Source organism: Ascaphus truei, chromosome 1 (assembly GCF_040206685.1).
Source record: "Ascaphus truei isolate aAscTru1 chromosome 1, aAscTru1.hap1, whole genome shotgun sequence".
Lineage (NCBI taxonomy): Eukaryota > Metazoa > Chordata > Amphibia > Anura > Ascaphidae > Ascaphus > Ascaphus truei.
Window position 1 is genome coordinate 81,288,495 of NC_134483.1, and position 19,592 is coordinate 81,308,086.

General features: G+C 42.3%; 1 protein-coding gene across 7 annotated transcripts in view; it reads left to right on the forward strand.

The window, feature by feature from the left end:
* Positions 1-19,592, forward strand: part of ERBIN (erbb2 interacting protein) — a 199,367-nt gene that overhangs the window by 18,615 nt on the left and 161,160 nt on the right. For 6 of the 7 annotated variants that reach the window (XM_075590296.1, XM_075590325.1, XM_075590335.1 and 3 more), the window contains exon 2: positions 19,086-19,195. The exons of the other annotated variant lie outside the window; for it this stretch is intronic. The gene's annotated coding sequence lies outside the window, so the exon portion shown is untranslated. The remainder of the gene's footprint in view (positions 1-19,085; positions 19,196-19,592) is intronic. 7 annotated transcript variants of the gene reach the window in all.

The following is a 19,592-nucleotide window of genomic DNA, read 5'->3' on the forward strand; positions in this document are numbered from 1 at the left end:
GTCCCCGCTGGCGCGGAGCGCGCTCATGCTTGGAGAGCGCTCCAAGCGTGAGCGCCGGGTGTCCTGGCATTTACACGCGCGCGGGGGAGGGGCGCGGTGGTCATTGAGCACGCTGGAAAGTTTTTTGTTTTTTTTTGTTTATATAAGCGCCGAGCGTGAGTGAGCGTGTGTGCCTGCGCACGAGCGCGCACGGGGACTTATATAGATATATGTATCTAAGTAACCGCGGCAAGCGCCGCCCGCTCAGCGCTAGCGGGGACGCAGCCCTATGCCGTTGCTAAGCACTACATTTTTAGTAGTGACTACTTGCTGTTTTATTTGTATTGGCAAATTTTAAAGGTCAGGTGTGAAGTAAAAGTCTGTGTTTTATTTGTCATGTCTATACATATATTTACCCATACACAAATGACATACTATGTGTATATATACTGTACATACAAATGTATGCTTCTATAACCCAGACTGTGCAGAAAAGCTGTGTAATACAGCAGGCATAAGCTTATAGGGTCCCACGTTCAAATGGATAAGAAGTTAAGTGACATACTGCTCATTTGCATGTCATTTCCCAGAATCCCTGGCTGTAATGGAAGCACTTTTTTGTTAAGCGATAATTGGGAAAGACAGGGTTGCAGACCAGTCTGAGACATGCAAATGCACCGCAGGTGATATTTTTATTAAGGGTCAGTCTGAATAAATAAATGTTTGGCACAAATGTGCTTTAAGGTGAAACCACTTTGTGCATGGGGCCCACATTTTGTTACAAGGAGGATTATTGGTTCAAGACGCGGCTCAATTTCCCCAGTCTTTACTTTCATCCCAATGCTCCCCCAGAATGAATATAAATGATCTCATAGGGCGTACAATACCTATTTTTTCTTTGCTGCTCCGTGTTGCTCTGATTTCTTCTAACGTGACAATGGGAATCGTGTTCTGAAATGACCCTATCAGCACTTTTTGGATCAGTTCTTATGATGCACAATTAAGATTCTCAAAAGGGCACTGGTTTGAAAGTCCAACATTGCAGCAAAAAGGGCTACTAGTACTGTAATTGTGTTGGGCTATATCTGGGTAATGAGTATTTTTTTTAGAAGCATTACTATGTGAACATCACAAGTTGAAACATAGGAAGAATTTTAGTTCCTCTACTAATCTCCCTCTGTGTCCTAGGAAGAGATGGGCCAAACTGTTTGACATCAGTTTCCCGCGCTTTCCATCCAAAATCCGTTGCGCTGTGTAAAATTTGTAGACGGATTGTTCCAGTTTCAATCGTTGCGGATTAATCCAAAACCTCCATTGGAAACAATCCGTAAATTGTCAATGAAAATAAAATCAACTTTTTTATTATTTTTTGTATTTTTTTTCATTTTTACGGATTCGCTGAAAATCTGTGTACCAAAGGAACCGGACGATCTGAAGCGGATACAAATCCGCCAAAAAATTCACTGTCTAGTCCTAGGATGATCGCGAACTAACAACAGTTTAATAGGTTAAATATGACTCCTTTTTAAAAAAAAAATAATACAAAATAAATGGACAAATAAAAGTATTTTTTAGTTAATTTTTACCATTTTCAAGGTAAACCAAATGCCATGACTGGTTTATACAATGTGTTGGTGAGAAGACTGTACCCAGGCCCCATGTAATGGTTTGTTGTTGTAGCTTGGTAGTGTGTGTGAAGTAATTAAGCTGCCATTGTCACTTGTCAAATAAAGAGAAGTACTGTAGTTTGAATGTAGTTGACCCCGGGACAAATGCTAAACATTTTCACAAGATGCAAATAAGTAAACCGGCTACTTTAGGGGTCATAAATCTCTCTAAGGAAGACAATGAGGCTGATGAATGTATTTTGCCTTTTTAGTAGAACTTTGCACAGTGGCCGCTGCTCCCCCTCTGAGGGGCTAAGGATAGAGGAAACTCTTGACTGACATGAACATCTGATCTATGAGGGCACTTTTTTATAACTTGACTTTCAACAATACATTAGTGACCAGTTATTTTGGTGGCTGCAGCTACAATCCCCAGTAAGTGGTTGGCTTATTACAGTTTTTCTAATTATATCTATATATCTATCCAAAGTATCCTGGCCTTCATACTGCACCCTTACCCGCTGCTGCTTTTAGCACGGGTTTGAGAATTCCTTTTGTCCTCTGCAAAATGTGCGATAATTAGGAATCCTGTTTGTACTTGCATAATACTAAAAATGATGCATAATGATCCTGATTTTACAGCCAGGTGCTGATTTGTCTCAGTGAGCCACCCTCCACCTAATCCAGGGGTGGAGAACTCCAGTCCTCAAGGGCCACCAACAGGTCCGGTTTTCAGGATACCCCTGCTTCAGCACAGGTCTGTCAGTCTTCGATTGAGCCACTGATTTAGCCACCGGTGCTGAAGCAGGGATTTCCTGAAAACCTGACCTGTTGGTGACCCTTGAGGACTGGTGTTGCTTACCCCTGACCTAAAGCATGGTATATGCCTAGGAGTCTAAATAATTTTTAGTGTTGTGCCAAAGAAATGCGGTTTTAACAACTTTCTTGATAAAGTCAATGTGATTCTATACAAAGAGATGAACGTGCAAGTTTCACAGTAACTCAATGCATCCACAAAATAGTTTTCCTCTTTTCCTATGTCCATTAGAGTGCACGTTTCATGTCTTGTTTGCTACAGTCTCTCTTTTAATTTGTGTTCCTCACTAATCTCAAATGGAGTGCTAGTTTAAAAAGACAAATTGTTCAGTGTTGAGTATATGCCAGGTCCGGTAGCTCTGGGTGACTCTGTGCTTAAGAACTGTGTTTTATCGGCACATACCATGGTGACTTGTACTGCATTTTCATTATTGCTGAATTCCTCCATACACCTTAACAGAAGCCGCCCCCACCCAACACCATAATAACCAGTCAGACCAGTATTTGGATGAAAAATGGTCACAGCATTTTTTATTAAAACCAACCTAGTCCTTGCCATCTGTTATCCATTTTAATATATGCCAGCGCATGTATCAACTTTATTAAGGGTTGTGCAACCCAAGCCGTAAAGCTAAAGGCCATTATAGGGGCAACAAAAACCCCATCAGCTTTTATCCCCATACAAACTTCTCCTGTTGTCAGGCGAGCTGCTGACGCTGTGTGCAATTGAGAGGATATATACCTGTCTTTAGTGCTACTATGTAAAAAAAACTTAATTAAATAATACAATTCCCAATAATCAAAGTAAGAGCATAATATAGGGAAATGTCAAGATGCCTGGCAGTGAAATGGGTTCAATTTATTTTCCACCATTTTCATCCGAGCCTTGTGTATTCTCAAATCCTCCGTCGGCTTTCTGTATTTAGATAGTATGTCAAAGAACAATTGACTTGGGGAAATTTGTGATAACTGGGTAAGTTATTATAGTGACTTTGAAACCACTGCAGGAATTCGATTTTAAAGCCACAATCCCAGCTGTTCGTCATGTGGACTGATAGAAAGCCGCAGCTTTGCAGCTTTCTATTGGACGGCCATTTAAATCCCAGCATGAAACCAGGAGGCACCTTTTATCAGCAAGTATCTTGAGATTCATGGGGACCTGTGAGCTTTAAAAAAAAAATATATGTTGTTTCGTCTCTGGGGACCCCCTGGCTTCCATCCTGCGTATTAAATCGGGTGTGTGTAGGGCTGTGGGGGGGAAAGACTTCAGGATTGCTGCAATACCAACGGCATATATTGATTCCTGCACTGTGTATAGTTGGTCTTGCGGGTGACGTTGTTCATTTATGACATTGGGCGGCTGTGGAACTTGCATCTGACAAAGGGGGCGTCTCCCCAAACATTCTGCAGCACAGAGAGGCGGTCTCTTCATACCCAGCGTCCATGTGTTTCTTTTTCTGGTCTGAGCATAAGATTCTGTATATTTTTGTTACCTATTTTGTGTGCAGTTATTTAGGGTGTAATGCTTCTTAGTTTTTGAGTTGGGAATATTGATGTCACTCCCGTTTTTAGTTCAGACTCTTTTTTTTGTTTTGCCCCCTTTTTTTTTTTTGGATTGTATTTAATTCAGAGTACTTCCTCCTTTTTTATATATTTTCATTTTTGGGCTGAAGCGCAGGGACACTAGGCTGCCACCCTGGCATTTCACACTTGCCCAATGTCCTAATAATAAAAGGGCAGGTTGTGTGTTTGTTTTCACTAGTGGAAGTGGGATGTTGGCTGATGTTCCCACAAAGCTTGATCTGAAATACAATACCTATTTGTTGCGCAGTAATGCAGCATTGGAAGGTTTCTTTTCTGCAGCCCGTACAGCACCAGGATAACTCTGGTCCAGCTCCCAGGACCCGAAGCTAGGTTACTCGCCCTTTTGTCCCCTGCTTGCTTTTTGCGGCTGGAGAGACCAATGGCGCATTGCATTGCAGTATGTTGCTGGTGCCTACTTGTACTTGCACATGTAGGGGGTCATTCTACATCATTGGTGCTCAAACTCCGTCCTCAACACCCCCCCCCCCACATGTCGGGGTTTAAGGATGTCCTTGCATCAACACAGGCGGCTCAATCAAAATGACTGAGCCACTGATTAAACCACCTGTGCTGAAGCAGGGATATCCTTAAAACCTGACCTGTTGGGGAGGGGGTCTTGAGGACAGACTTTGAGCACCAGTGTTCTGTATTAGCGGACGAGACTGACAGCAATTTATGTCAATGTGGGGGTTCGGCCGCTGCAACCAGCCACTTTGTACAATATACAATTACCCCGTTTGGTGCCCAATGGCCTTAACTGTGTGGTGGGAATCACTCATTTCGTCTATTAAATAAAGGATACCTAGGGAAGAGTTATCTGGCCCCATTCAGACGCGGTGCGCGTCACCGTATTATTATGCATTCACATTTACTTAATGACCTTTATTTGTTACATAGGATAAAACAAGGTGAATTATGTTTTAAAAACATGGCAATCCAACATCCTTCTCCTGTTTTCTCCTGTAATTGGCTTTCTAGTAGGGGGCATACATGTGTCTGCCTAATCTCCAGAGCTTGGCATTCTGCCCTCCTCCCATTCAGCATCTATGTAGTAAATAAAGACCAAATAGAAATCTAGTGATTTTAAAATGGTGTTTTAAAGGCATTTGTCACCAATATTTAACACATTGAACATATCTCTGCCATTAAATTACTTTAATTCTAATTAAAACAGCATACCTAAAGGGGAACTTCCTCTTATAGGCTATTATTATTTTTTTACAGATTTAGGCCTCGGACATGGTCAAAAAGACCGTGCTGAGGGGAAACATTATCCCTATCAGCGCAGCTTTAGACGGTGTGGAATTTCAGCCGACAGACAAATTTTAGATTTCCCGCTGAGGGAAGCACAGGGCCGGTCACGTGACTGCCAGAAGCCAATGGCAGTCCGTGACGTGGCGCGCTAGCTCCGCCTCCCGAAAGCCTCCTACACGGCACACGGCGCTCACTGACGCTCATGCGCTCCTCCCTGCACCATGTCCCAGGCCTTACACCTGTGTGAGCGCGTGACTTGTATATGTGACGTGGGTTAATGCACTGTTATCTATCCGACCCACTTTTCATGTTCCTCAAAGGTCCCTCAAATGGCTCATATATACCGTTAATCCTTCCCAATATAATCCTTCCCAATATACCATCTGTGACGAATGGCACACTTGTGAGCACATGCCTTTTATATATGTGACAAGGGTTAATATACACGGCTACATTACTGACTCGCTTTCGCCTGCACACAGGTCCCTCAAATTAATAATGTCCACTCTGTGAGAATATCTATCTTTAATCCGCTCCCGCCACCACCAAAGAAATATCATAAATATTAATTTGCTGAATCTCTGGTCCCTGTTTTATTAAGAAAACTATGCACTGAAGACACATCTGTTATAGCAAAATGTCTCCGAAAATGTAAAGTACTCTACAAAGCATGCAATTGGGGTTGCTGTTCTAAAATGGATTTTTGACTTTCCAGAGATGGAAAATGTATTGGAATAGCATCTCTCTCTAATTATCCTACTCCTATGGGTTCCTAAAGGTGCAGCTTTGTGAAAGTAATGTGCTCAGTAATTTTTATTGAAACCATAAAAAAAAAAACACGGATAGATGCATCGAAATATAAACAGCTTCTATTGTTTTTATAATACAGTCTGCATCTGCAAGTAGGACTGGAGCGGCTAAAGTGGCAAATTTTACCTTTTAGATTAAAGCAAAAGATATATTTTTCTGTGATCCAGGTCCTAGCCAGCCTGTTTTGCTTTCAAACGATACGCGTCTCTTTATTTTTCCCTTGTGCTGCAGAGGGGAAATATCTGCTTTGTGTTCATGATAACCGTGGCTTGTGTAATGGAAATGTGGTCCGTGCAACTAAATGCTCATAAGATTGCAAAGTAGAATTGAAAAGCAAGAACAATGTGTAATACTTTTTAAAATAGTTTTGGTTACATGGTCCCTCTACCAGACATTTTTCCCGTACAAGCGTCTGGTGTCTGTATGAACTGCACTGAACAGTCTTAAAGGGGCTTCTAAAAACAACATACCTTTTCACCATCAACACAACTGAAATGTAACACCCAACTCTTGTTGAAGTAAAATGGTTAACTTCTGCCATCTGTAATTTTCACAACTTTAATTCACCAAGGTTTCCAATTGCTGGGAAAAAAGACAGAACAATAAGTCTGGGTTTCATAAGAGGTGCTAATGCGTGAACTTTGTTGCATTCCCCCCCGCCCCCCCTGTTTTGGTTTTGTGTGCCTCCAATTTTCTACTCCATAAAATACCTAATGTGTTTTATTTTAATGGTAGCATAAGTCTATGTATGTGGTAATAGATACCCATAGCCATATAACGCACGGTTAGTGTCTTTGCTTATTGGAAGTCAAGAGTGGAACTCTCTGGAGATGTTTATTCTGTGTGGCAACTTGGGGGGTTCATCAGTCCTTTGCATGTGCACATGAAAATGTTAATCCATTTATCCTATTGTGGCGGAGAGGTGATGTCATGGCGCTTCTCGTGAATAGGAAAGAGGGTAGTGTGACCCTGTTACTTTGCGTTTTTTACCTATGTCTTGTCATTTTGATTGCCAGCCCATGCAGGAACAAGACCCCAAGCCAAGTTGCGCTGGCAACCCGGGTACAAGTTTTAAGGGAAAATTACTGGATGGGTGACCAAGAATAGAGGGAAGTGATACAAGTAATAACCATGAAATAAAAATGAAAGTACAATGAACGAAACAGGAATTATGTATATATGTTAATTTCCTAAATATGTACATATAAATAACTACACTTCCTGTCTAGAGCTTCCTAAGATTCTTTGCTTCATACAATGTATGCTACAGACGCAAGAAAAGCCCCACTGTTCTTATAACAGGCTGGGATTTTAATGACTGACTACCCTTTTCAGGATTTGTGCTTTTTTTTGTTTTGTTTCCTGAAAACCTGACCTGTTTGGGGGGGGGGGGAGGGAGGCGAATGAGGACTGGAGTTGAGCCCCCCCTGTTTTAGTTGGTGCTGAATTTGTTCTGTAGGAGTCCTGTTTTACTGAGTAAATTGAAACCTTGGTTGAGCTGCAGCTGGTATTTTATATAACCATACACGGTCCTGACTTGTCCACTAACTTTCATCCCAGGTCTGTTTACCTCTATCCCTTCTATACACCCATCCTTAGATCTGTGCATCGTGACCATCATCCTTGGTCTTTGTATTGTAGGTATCCCTTTAAAAAAAAATATATATTTTTTTTTACACCATTTCTGTCTTTGGACAAAAATAACTGACGCTTAAACCACGCTGACACTTCCATTGTCCCATTTGTACTCTTTACATATATATACTTTTTTAAATACATGCATGCAAACCATTAAGAAAATAATGATTTGATTCACTTGGAGAAGATGCAAGGGAGTGTGGTATTGGTAGGGATGGACTGGAGCAGACAATTAGGCCAAAGTATTTGGCTACGTGCTAAACTGTTGAGAGATGTCTGACCAAAACCGAATTGAACTAGTTTGATAGCTGTATTCTATGTGTTTATTTACGACACTGAAAGTTCTGGAATCCAACAACCGTAGTATTGCAAGAGTATAGATCGGCTCTTCAGGGTGTTGGTTATCTGCAGTAGAGGCGTTAGTGGGACACGCAGAACCTGCTCTTGTCAGACCTTCGTTATTTGGATGCTATGGTTTTTTTTACCCCCACTTTCCAACATTGAACAATATAATTACAATATATAATAACAGATATAATCCGTCCTCTATTTAATAGTTTACTAGTAGGCAAAAAACTTCTGCAAGCTGCAGATTATCCAAAGTGACCTGTTCATTTGTGTTCTGCTGAAATGTAGTTAGAGGGACAAACACCGGGTAGTGTGGAAAGATGAGGTAATGTCAGTCATGATCCCCTCCCTGACAGCAGCCACAGCAAGTTACTCATGGGAATTTGGTGTTCAGGGGATAGTCTTCCACCATCGATATGAAAAGTATTAATTACGTCTTGTTGTCCAAATAAAGGTGGTGTATGAGGGAATACAATAGAATGATTGAACGAGGTAATTTTCCTGCCTTTGATGTGGGTTAAACCAGTTTAAATCCCAGTGTCTCCTTTTATCTCCCTGAGGCGCGCACACCAAAAAAATTCATATAGCGATATTTGTTTTACTCAAGATTGTATTCTGAGTGTTAATCTAGGTCACGAGTGGCCAATTCCAGTCTTCAAGGATATCTCTGCTTCAGCACAGGTGGCTTGTCGAAGACTGGGCCATGTAATGAAGCAGGGTTTTCCTGAAACCGGACCTGTTGGGAGCTCTTGAGGGCCGGAGTTGGTTACTCCTGTGTCCTAGTGTATATTCTTTACCCTAAGCCTACCCTGGAGCCAATCAAGATGAAGGGAACGGGGGGAAGAGAGGGGGTTTGCTTGTGTTAAAAACGCAATGTTATCACACACAAGGGGGGGAGTAACCAGAGAAAATCTAACCCCTCCCAGGTCTCCACTCGCTGTGCTTACAAACCATCTTCAAAGTACCATGTCAATCAGCCAGATGTAACCCCTTGTACATGTCACTGCCATCACTACACCTTGGCCCTTGGAGGGATTCCTCCATTATTGTACCACTAGCTGATATACCCGGCGCTGCCCGGGATGTAAATCCGTAATAGGTAGTATTATTTATAAATAGGGTAACTGTAGGATGACTATTTGGTGGAAAGGTTGAATAATAATGTTGAAAAGAAACATGGAAGAAAATGTAATACGATGTTGTTTAAAAATGGTTTATTGTAAACACACAGTACAATACAGTATACAGTACAGTGTATATTTTGGTGACATAAGTGATGTACAAATGTGAGGTGTGTGTCCCGCTAGGGTGTGAGGCGTCGGCTGGGTGTTCAGCATGGGTGGCGGGTCGGTAGTGAGTGCTGGCTGTGGGTGGGGGTCCCGCTAGGGTGTGAGGCGGCGGGTGTCTGGCGAGTGATGGCGGCGGCTGGTCAGTGATGTGTGTGTGTGTGTGTGTGTTGAGAGGTGTGTGGGGGCGGGCCAAGAGAGCCATCTCATTGGCCTGAGGCGGAGTGACGGGCCAAAGCTCCAATGTGATTGCCCCTAGACACAGGGACATATAATGGTTTCAAAAATATAGATTGTACCATATACCTCGCCCCCCCCTCCCTTTTTTTTCAAATCTAACAATCACTGCTATTATTTTACGTTGGACATACCTGGGCCATTATATCACTGGAAAGCCAGTGATTTAATGCAAGTGCAATGTTATAAGATATGGCAGAATATACTTTACTCCAGGTGGGAAAACAATGTTTTGTGAGATAATACATGTATGCACCTAGCTTTTTTTTTTGTGTTGATTTTGAAAACAAACCTGATACTCTGCTTGAACCTAATTAAGTATGTGCAGGATAGCCGGTTTATGCCATGAAATAAGCTTTCATTTTATAATCCATGAAATATTTATTTTTCACATAAATGCTTCGCTGGCGCCTCTGGCAGTGAATCAGTTAAATGTTTTGAATCAGAAAAGATAAAACAACAGGCAGAGTGTCGCACTGAGTGGCACTCTGCCTGTTTTATCTTATATGTGAGCTCCCCTCAGGCTTAGTCCATAGAGACTTAAGCCGGGCGGAGGCGCGCTGAGGCTCAGGGAAAGCGGTCCATGGGCATGTCTGGGGGCGGGCCAGTGACGTCACGGAGCTGGTTCGCCCTCATTGGGCGAGCCGCTCACGTGACCTGCCCTGCGTTCCGGCAAGCGAAGAATCTTAACATTTGTTAAGACACACGCTTCCGCAGGCGTGCGGGGAAGCGTGCGCCAGCCCCTGCTAAAGCCGCTCTCATTGCGGCTGCAGGGGCTCAGTGCCGAGCAGCAGCGCGCCTCACCATACCCGAGGCCTTAAGGAGCTCACGTTTTCAGGGGGTGTGGAGTCCCTTAGACAGACGGCAGCAAGAGGGCCAATATTCTATAAGACATCACCAGCGCGGAGTGACACTCCCATTTGGTTTTGAATCAGAACACTGATTTTTGTTTTAGGTCACTTATGCTAAACCTTTTTTTCTTAGCCATTGTTTTGCCCTGCATCCTTTTATTCAAACCGTGGTGATTCCCTCAGTTTGGATGTCTTGCTTTAATAATAACTTTTATTTTGTTGAAACTTGTTCATTTAACCCTACTGCTGACTGTTTGCCTCTATACTTTTTTTTATATTTTGAACGTAAAGTACATTATCATACTAAGCTTTAAGCTGTAATCCGACATATTTTTTTAGTCTTTAATACAGAATTTTAACCAGTGACTTCTCCGGAGCTTAACTGCACTAATTTTAGCTCCAGGGTATCGGAGACCTTTACCGTTTTTAGTTTCCGGTTTACATTATAGATTTGTTTATTGTTGTTGTTTTTTTTAATGTTGCCCGCTGTCATGCAATAGTAAATTGTAACATCATCCACCCAATGCCATTGCGGCTTCTTACGGGACCAAGGCCGATTTGGCGGCCATTTTGATTTGCAGAATCTGAGTGGAAAAAACAACAACTAAAATGGCAAGTATCTTGTGAACCAGGGTTTTGGCTCAGGAGGACACCCTGGTTCAAATTCTGTAACCAAAAAAAAAAATGTATATATCAGTATAGAGAGAAAATTAGTACGGGGATTGCTTCTTTACATTACAGCGTTTTTGTGTATAGGTTTAATTATTTTATTGCAAGAGGGATCTATAATGAATTTCTCTGGGAAACAAATCTTCATAGAACATTTTAAGTGACAAAGTCAAAGTCTGATTATTCTCTGGTTTAAGAATCACAAGGAAGATTAAGGCACATGAGCACAGGGAAGGCAGCTGGAGCACTTGATGAAGCACGGTTATTAGGGAGTGTATAGGAGCTAAAACTGGATCTTAGTAATTACTGTCTGGAGGCAGTATTTATTGGAAGATGAATGTTTACCACAGAGCAGCAGGGATTTGCTGGGGGCCATCACAAGCCGTTCCAGGCAAGCCTGTCTGTGCTACTCGGAAACATTTCAAGGCCATGGACACTGAATGAAGCTGCAAGTCAAGTTCCACGAAGACTCATTTGGGGCTTATTTAATTAGACAAAATGTCATTTTTATATTTGTTTTGGTCTGTATGTAAAACTGTCATCTTCAAGCATAAAGTGCTGGCTGTGCCCTCGTTACCGATGGTTCTGTATCGACTTGCTTACTCCATCTTGCAAGGAATACTTAAAGGACAACCTGCAACTTATTGCAGACAATACGTGGGATTTAGTGTAAGATGTAGAAAAACAGATTGGGAGGATAGGTGAGGTTGTAGTGTTAGGGATGTAAGCAGCTGATGATAATTGTGTCACAAACAAAGTAGACACGTATTGGAACCAGCTTCGAGCATAAGCAGGCTGTTCTTGTACCCTTAAAAGAAATAAATAATCCTGGTGAAATCGTGGGCCTTTAATGCGCAAACAACAAACTTTAGAAAGTGTAACAATGTCATGCACAAGGCATTGGGTGCCTGTTAAGGAATCACACCAAAGTTAAGGATTTTTTTTTTTGTGGCATTTATTAAACATATCTGCCCTTATGAATATTCTAAGTTGTTCCCACATTAAATTGACAACAGTATTTCTCTGGAGTGGCTGGTGGATTTGACAATCAAGTTTTACATTCTGGTGAAAAGGTACACGGTAAAGGCAAGTTGTAGCACACACAAAAAAAACAAACATTCTATATAGAAAGCCAGATTTTTGTACTTCCTGTTAACAAAATGCGGCTTAGCATTCTGCACTATGTTGTGAAGAGCAGATGTCGCTGATAGTGCGTCCTTTGAATATTCCCTTATCTGTAGTGAACCCAGGCGTCTTGTTAACACTTTTCAGTCATTGATTTGAATGAAAAACCTTGTTTTATTGATCCTGTGGCACTAACTTTTTCAGTGCTGTGTTGGGAAACCATTTGACGCCAAAAAGCAGTCTCTTGAATAATCCGTCTATATTTATCTGCGAGCACTTCTCTTTTTAATTTCTTTATTTCTGCAGCAGAATTTTGCCCCTGCCAAACAGTCTCCTGGTAATTGTTTATAGAAATAAAAATTCTATTTTGACAAGTGCTTGCAAAAAAAAAAAAAAAAAAAAAAAAATCTCTTGAGATTTGTGCATCTCCAAGACGCGTATGACCACAACACGTGGCTTCCCCAAACAGAATTGTATCTTTTTGATACAAGAAGATGAAGGGATTGAATGGACATTACACATTTGCTTTCAGGTGGATCTTCAGGTAGAATCTTGCCACGGAACCCCTTTATTTCAAATGGGCTTAGAAAATATAGTTCGAAGGGGTAGGTACAGGACACGTGTGGGCTACCAAGCCCCTGAATAATTGTGAGTTTAATTTGATCCAGCTCAACTATATTTTAGCTGGTCTTGTTTCAGTATGACTGGTGACACACACCTCATCTTTCTCCGCTCCATGCTGTTTCCTCCCCTTGTTGGCCCCACCCCCAGGCTCCTGGCACCACCTAATTGGCTGCTGCTGGGTAATGCAGTCAATCAGGATTGAGGATGCTGCATGGCCCCCCATCAGCAGCCCTGTTCTCTCCCTGCTCAGGGAAATCCCACGGAGCCCCAAGCCGGTCAGGCCACTATGTTCCTGGAGTTGGTACCGGACACATGCATGTCCAGTATTACCTCTAATTTTTTTTACTGGACTGAGTGTTCAAATACAGGACAGTCTGGTTCAATACTGGACACCTGGCGACCCGATCACAACACAAAAGCTCTGACAGGGAAGAGATTACTTACAAATTCTCTCCTCTCCCATTCCCCAAAGTACCACGTGCTTCTCTGTTCCATGTTAAACAGGATACAACGTGTGCTATATAAGATCACAGGATTATGCTCACATTGAAGATATCTGTCTCATTTGTGTGAAGCTTTAACACTTCACTTATACCATATTGGGTTGTTCCAAATGCAGTTTTCCTCACTTTGAGTTTCTTTAGAGCAGATAAACTGAATGGCAATCTTTCTCATACTTATCTGCTATTGCAGGGGTGCGCAATCTTTTGGCACTGTGCCCCCCTGCCAGCACTACCTCCGTGTTTGCGCTCACCCCTACCTTCCTACAGCGTCAAATGACGCCATGGGTGGTCACGTGACATGCAGCGTCATTTGACGCCACGTCACCATAGCAACACGTCGTCGGAGTCCAGGTAAGAGATACTTACAAAGGCCTCGCAATGTCCCTGGCATTTAAATTAAATCCCTTGGCGAAGAGCGTGGGGCCTCTAAGTGCCGCGCCCCCCCCAAAAAAATCTTGTGCACCGCAGTGCTATAGCATTGAAAGCCCCATTCAAGGCCGCAGACAGATTTCCTGGGCCACAGGACTAGAGTTTCGACCGGGTCCCCCCATGTTGGTGGCCTTGCCAGCCCCCTCTTTTACACCACCTCTTGAGCACTCTTGCACCTCGCGAGCCCTCTCTTCCCCCCCCTCCCCTCTCCTCTCGTCTTCACTCTCTCCCTCACCTCCCTCTTATATCTCCTCACTCCCCATCTCCCCCTCACTTAATTACCCCCTCTCAATTCACACACACACACACACACACACACACACACACACACACACACACACACACACACACACACACACACACACACACACACACACACACACACACACACACACACACACACACACTTCCCCCACCACACACACACACACACACACTTCCCCCACCACACACACACACACACACACTTCCCCCACCACACACACACACACACACTTCCCCCACCACACACACACACACACTTCCCCCACCACACACACACGCACACTTCCCCCACCACACACACACGCACACTTCCCCCACCACACACACACACACACACACACTTCCCCCACCACACACACACACACACTTCCCCCACCACACACACACACACACACACTTCCCCCACCATACACACACACACACACACTTCCCCCACCACACACACACACACACACACACACACACACACACTTCCCCCACCACACACACACACACTTCCCCCACCACACACACACACACACTCTTCCCCCACCACACACACACACACACACACACTTCCCCCACCACACACACACACACACTTCCCCCACCACACACACACACACACACTTCCCCCACCACACACACACACACACACACACACACACACTTCCCCCACCACACACACACACACACTTCCCCCACCACACACACACACACACACACACACACACACACACACTTCCCCCACCACACACACACACACACACACACACACACTTCCCCCACCACACACACACACACACACTTCCCCCACCACACACACACACACTTCCCCCACCACACACACACACACACACACACACACACACACACACACACACACACACACACACACACACACACTTCCCCCACCACACAGACACACACACACACACACACACACTTCCCCCACCACACACACAGACACACACACACACACACTTCCCCCACCACACACACACACACACACACACACACACACACTTCCCCCACCACACACACACACACACACACTTCCCCCACCACACACACAACCCCTCTGATACCCATACATTCCCCCTCACAATACCACCTCCGCCCAAAATACAATACCTCTTCCCCCACACCCGAAATACAATTAACACACACGCACATTACAATACTCCCCTCCCTCCCCCTCTTATGGCCCACCTGTGAGCACTTGACCTGCGGACGGGATAAGGTTTAATACACAGCTCTCAAGCTGGCCCACTTTTCACCTTCTTGAAGGTCCCTCAAATGAAAAATATCTCCCCTCAATCCGTCCCCATATACCAATCTGCCACAAAACGCACAAAAACGAGCACATGACTTAGATATGCAACCAGGGTTAATACACAAGGCTACTCTAGCCAACTCAACTTTCTCCTGCGCAAGTTTCTTCCAATTAGTTAAAATTAACACCTTACGCAATTGCAATCAGATATCCACTGCCACCATCCAAGAAATATGCAAAATATGTCATTAATATATATCTGCCTGGGTCACGGTCCCTGTTTATTATAGAAAAACTATGCACTTAACACACACAGCGCATTCCATATATATTATATATTGTAATTTTTTTTTTACAAAATAATAAAATGCTTATCACACAGGTCTCACACTTGCTCCTCAGTTGCTATCCCGCAACCCTTTGGTGTTGGGCCTGCTCATGTGGTGACTTCACAATTCATACTGGTGCCCGGAGGTGTCACGCTGCTGATGCAATTTGAATGTTCCAACATGTTTCATGGGGGCAAACACACAGCATCAGGGAGAGATTACAAAATGTCCCATTAACTTTTTTTTTTTAATATCGACTTCTTCAATTTTTCAACAATTGAATTCAATTAAAAACAATACGTCTCAACTGAATGAATAATAAAAAAAGTAAAAGTAAACTACCAAAATAGACCTTAAATGATTTATTTATATGCAAAAATAAAAGTAAAGGATATTAAGCAAATAAAGAAGAAATTAGATCCAACATTTTAAACAAACCCGGAAGCTTTGAAAATGCTACTTGATGGAGCGCGTCAAAAAGATACATTTTGTTTTTATTTTTATTATGGTTTCCGTGTCTTTGTATGTTTTTTTTTTTTTTTGCATTTTCCATCATTTTACCCAAGATGCATACACATGTAACCAACCCTCCAGGTAGACCTATATCCAATGTGATAAATTGGTGGGAAGTGAACCTATAATCTGTCCCCCTTTTATAAGGACCCTCTTCCTTAAGGAATATGTTGCGTAAGTTTTTTTTTTTCTCCATCTTCCTTTTAACCCTTCGCGTGCCCCAAGACAGCCTCTAGGTCATGGGGGCTACATCGTGCTCGTTTCCCTGGGGAGATCGCGAGAGAAGCGCAGGACGCAATCTAGGGAAATGGAAGATGAGGACTCACCGAGTTTAGGGACACGGTTTGTACGGGGGGAATGGGAGGTTGGACACTGTGGTGCCACTGCCTTCCTGACGCTCCCAAGGGTTAAGTGAAGTAAAAAATGTGGCATGGAAAGACAACCAGCGGGCAACAGTCGATGTGCAATTCCTTCATACCTGCATTTAGCCCGATCAGTCGTTAAGATATAGAGTTACCCCCTTAAACACGGCGTGAGAAACCGTTTCTTTTTAAATTATTATTATTTTGTAAATGTGCGCCATAATACTTGATTAAAATAACCATCTCCATAAATGACTTTGCACGGGTTTGTGTTTCTAACTTTTGCTGTACCAGTTACTCTGTTGGCACGAGCCGCAGTAGGCAAGACTGTGCTACATATGCTTCCACCCCAAGAGGAACCACATGCAATTTCCTATATCCTGCTGCCAATTTCAATAGACGTTTGTTAAACCTTTAACCATGGCTATTTTAAGACCTGGCTCTTAACTGCCACAGTCCTTGCTATTTGCAAGCTTTCAGCGTAATACCAGTTGACACGTAATGTAGTATACCAATACTTTGCTTTGGCACTAAGCTGTCAGCCTTGTCTTCATTGTGCAATTAGAGTAAGCTAATGTAGCATTGATTTCAATATTTAACACTTTAGTCCAATAACTTCCTTCACTTTGAGATCTGTTTTGGTATTGGTTGCATACACTGTATTTTCATTAGAACTATATCTGCAGTGTTTATCTATAGCAAACATTTCATAAGTGGTAACTGTGCAGTAGACGCCAAAATACATTTGATGCCAACTTTTCATACTGCTGCATTTTATTACACAGCCAAACCTTTGCCCCTAAATCCTGCGCATGACAGAATGTCAGATCTACAACACGAGGGCATAACTTGAAGATACAAATAACTGAAGAGAAATCAGAGATGGATGGATTTGGATCCGCCTCGGATCGTCTGGATCCTTTGATCCATGGATCGCTCTCCAAAAGAGCAATCCGCAATTTCAGATGAAAAAAATAAAAATATATAAAATAAAATTCGCAGTCAAAGAACAATCCTTTCTCGGATGAATTTTTGACAATCCGCAGTAGAACTAGATCCTCCTTTTTATTTCTAAAATTGTACCGAAATACCGAGTGGACAGGCGAAGTGACGGACTTCAGCCATCCTCCAGTCTTTATTTCGCTTAGTTCAGAGTGAATGGAAGCTTGCAAGTGTTTATTTTTTTTTTTTAATTTGGATTACCGGAAAAGATTTGTGTCCATCTCTGAACACTAAGAGCAGGCACACACCATGGTTAAGAATAAAGCTCCGGAGGTATAATAATGCCAAAAGATCACAGGATTGATTTTTGTGGCATATGGCCAATTCTTCCTTTTCTCTCCTGTTCTTAAGATTACTCTGCAATATAGTTTTCTAACTATTGCAGGCTTTTCTAACTATTGCAGGCTTTTCTAAGTAGGTAGAGTTGAAAACTGAACACAACCACACATTAAGGAGAAACAAATGATCATGAGGTGACCCCAATAGAAAATTGCATTTATTTAAAGTTGCTCGGACAGATAAGAGTAAAAATATGCACCACCTGTGTGTTTCGCGCTTACATGCGCTTTATCAAGTATACAAGCTCCATTTTTTAATAAGGCATTTTGGATTGCAAACTATGAATATTGTTATTTGTACCTATGAGCATTGCCTGAGCACTATTCAATCCTTGGACTTTTCCAAGTAGGGTTGTATAGTGTCTGTATATTGTACAGGCATACCCCACATTAACGTATACAATGGGACCGGAGCATGTATGTAAAGCGAAAATGTACTTAAAGTGAAGCACTACCTTTTTCCCACTTATCAATGCATGTACTGTACTGCAATCGTCATATACGTGCATAACTGATGTAAATAACGCATGTGTAACAGGCTCTATAGTCTCCCCGCTTGCGCACAGCTTCGGTACAGGTAGGGAGCCGGTATTGCTGCTCAGGACGTGCTGACAGGCGCATGCGTGAGCTGCTGTTTACCTATTGGGCGATTATGTCCTTACTCGCGAATGTACTTAGTGAGTATCCTTAAACCAGGGTATGCCTGTAACTACTTGTTTTTTTTGTTAGAGGGTGTTCGATGTTAATATTTCAAACTAGCAAATTTCTTACGGTTCATTAAATGGACATATTGCTTTCTCGATTAGTGTATTTTATATTGGGAGATCTGTTGCGAGTGTGGATGTTATGTGCCAAATTAGGTGTTTGGTTAGATTTTGTTTTTGAGCAACAACATATGTAAAAATGTGTCCCAAAAAGTTAGTTGTGTTTTTTTTTCTTTTCTGTTATACATTGACATTCAAGATTCAAAAATACACAATTTTTTTAAATTTTTATAAATCTCTTGTTTATTTCATATAGTATAATTTTCAGCTTTACATGTCAATGTAGAACTAGAAATAGAACAAGTTAAAAAAAAAAAACGCAAAGTACAAAAAATAAATACATATAAAAAACTGTATGGGGATTATACTTTTTATGTGATTTGGGATGTATAACTGTACCACTTTGTACTTTGTCACTAAATCACAAATATCTGTACCTGGCAGCCCCCTAGATTATATGAAATTTATGAACATTTGTTGTTTTTTGTTGTTCTTTAGGTTACTTGGTTTATTTCTGACCGTAAACTGAGCGACTGAATTTCAGGAACAGATTCTGGCTCTTGGGCTGTGGACTGGGGAAAAGAAACAAGGAAGGGCCGTGTCAGCGGGTGAGTGAGAAACCTATTTATTTGACGTATGGGAGGTAATTTCCTCAATTTGGAGAGGTTACTTAGTCTGCTGGTCATATTCACTTTGTGTATTTCATGAGACGTTCTATATCAGACACACAATGTTGTCAGGAATAAAAGCTCTTCCAAACTGTGTGTATGAACGGTGATGTAACACCTGTGTTTGCAGTTGCTCATAGGTATATGTGGAAGACCTGTCCCTCAAGACAAGTTGGGCCAATAGTGACTGACAGAGTAGGCCTCCTCTGGTCATCAGTGTGGTTAACCAAGCGGTTCCACTTGGTAAATAGAAGTTGTTTTTTTTTTTTTTTTAAGATACACATGCTAAGAAGACATCTGACAATTTGGACCCTAATAAATATAGGCCTGAACATAG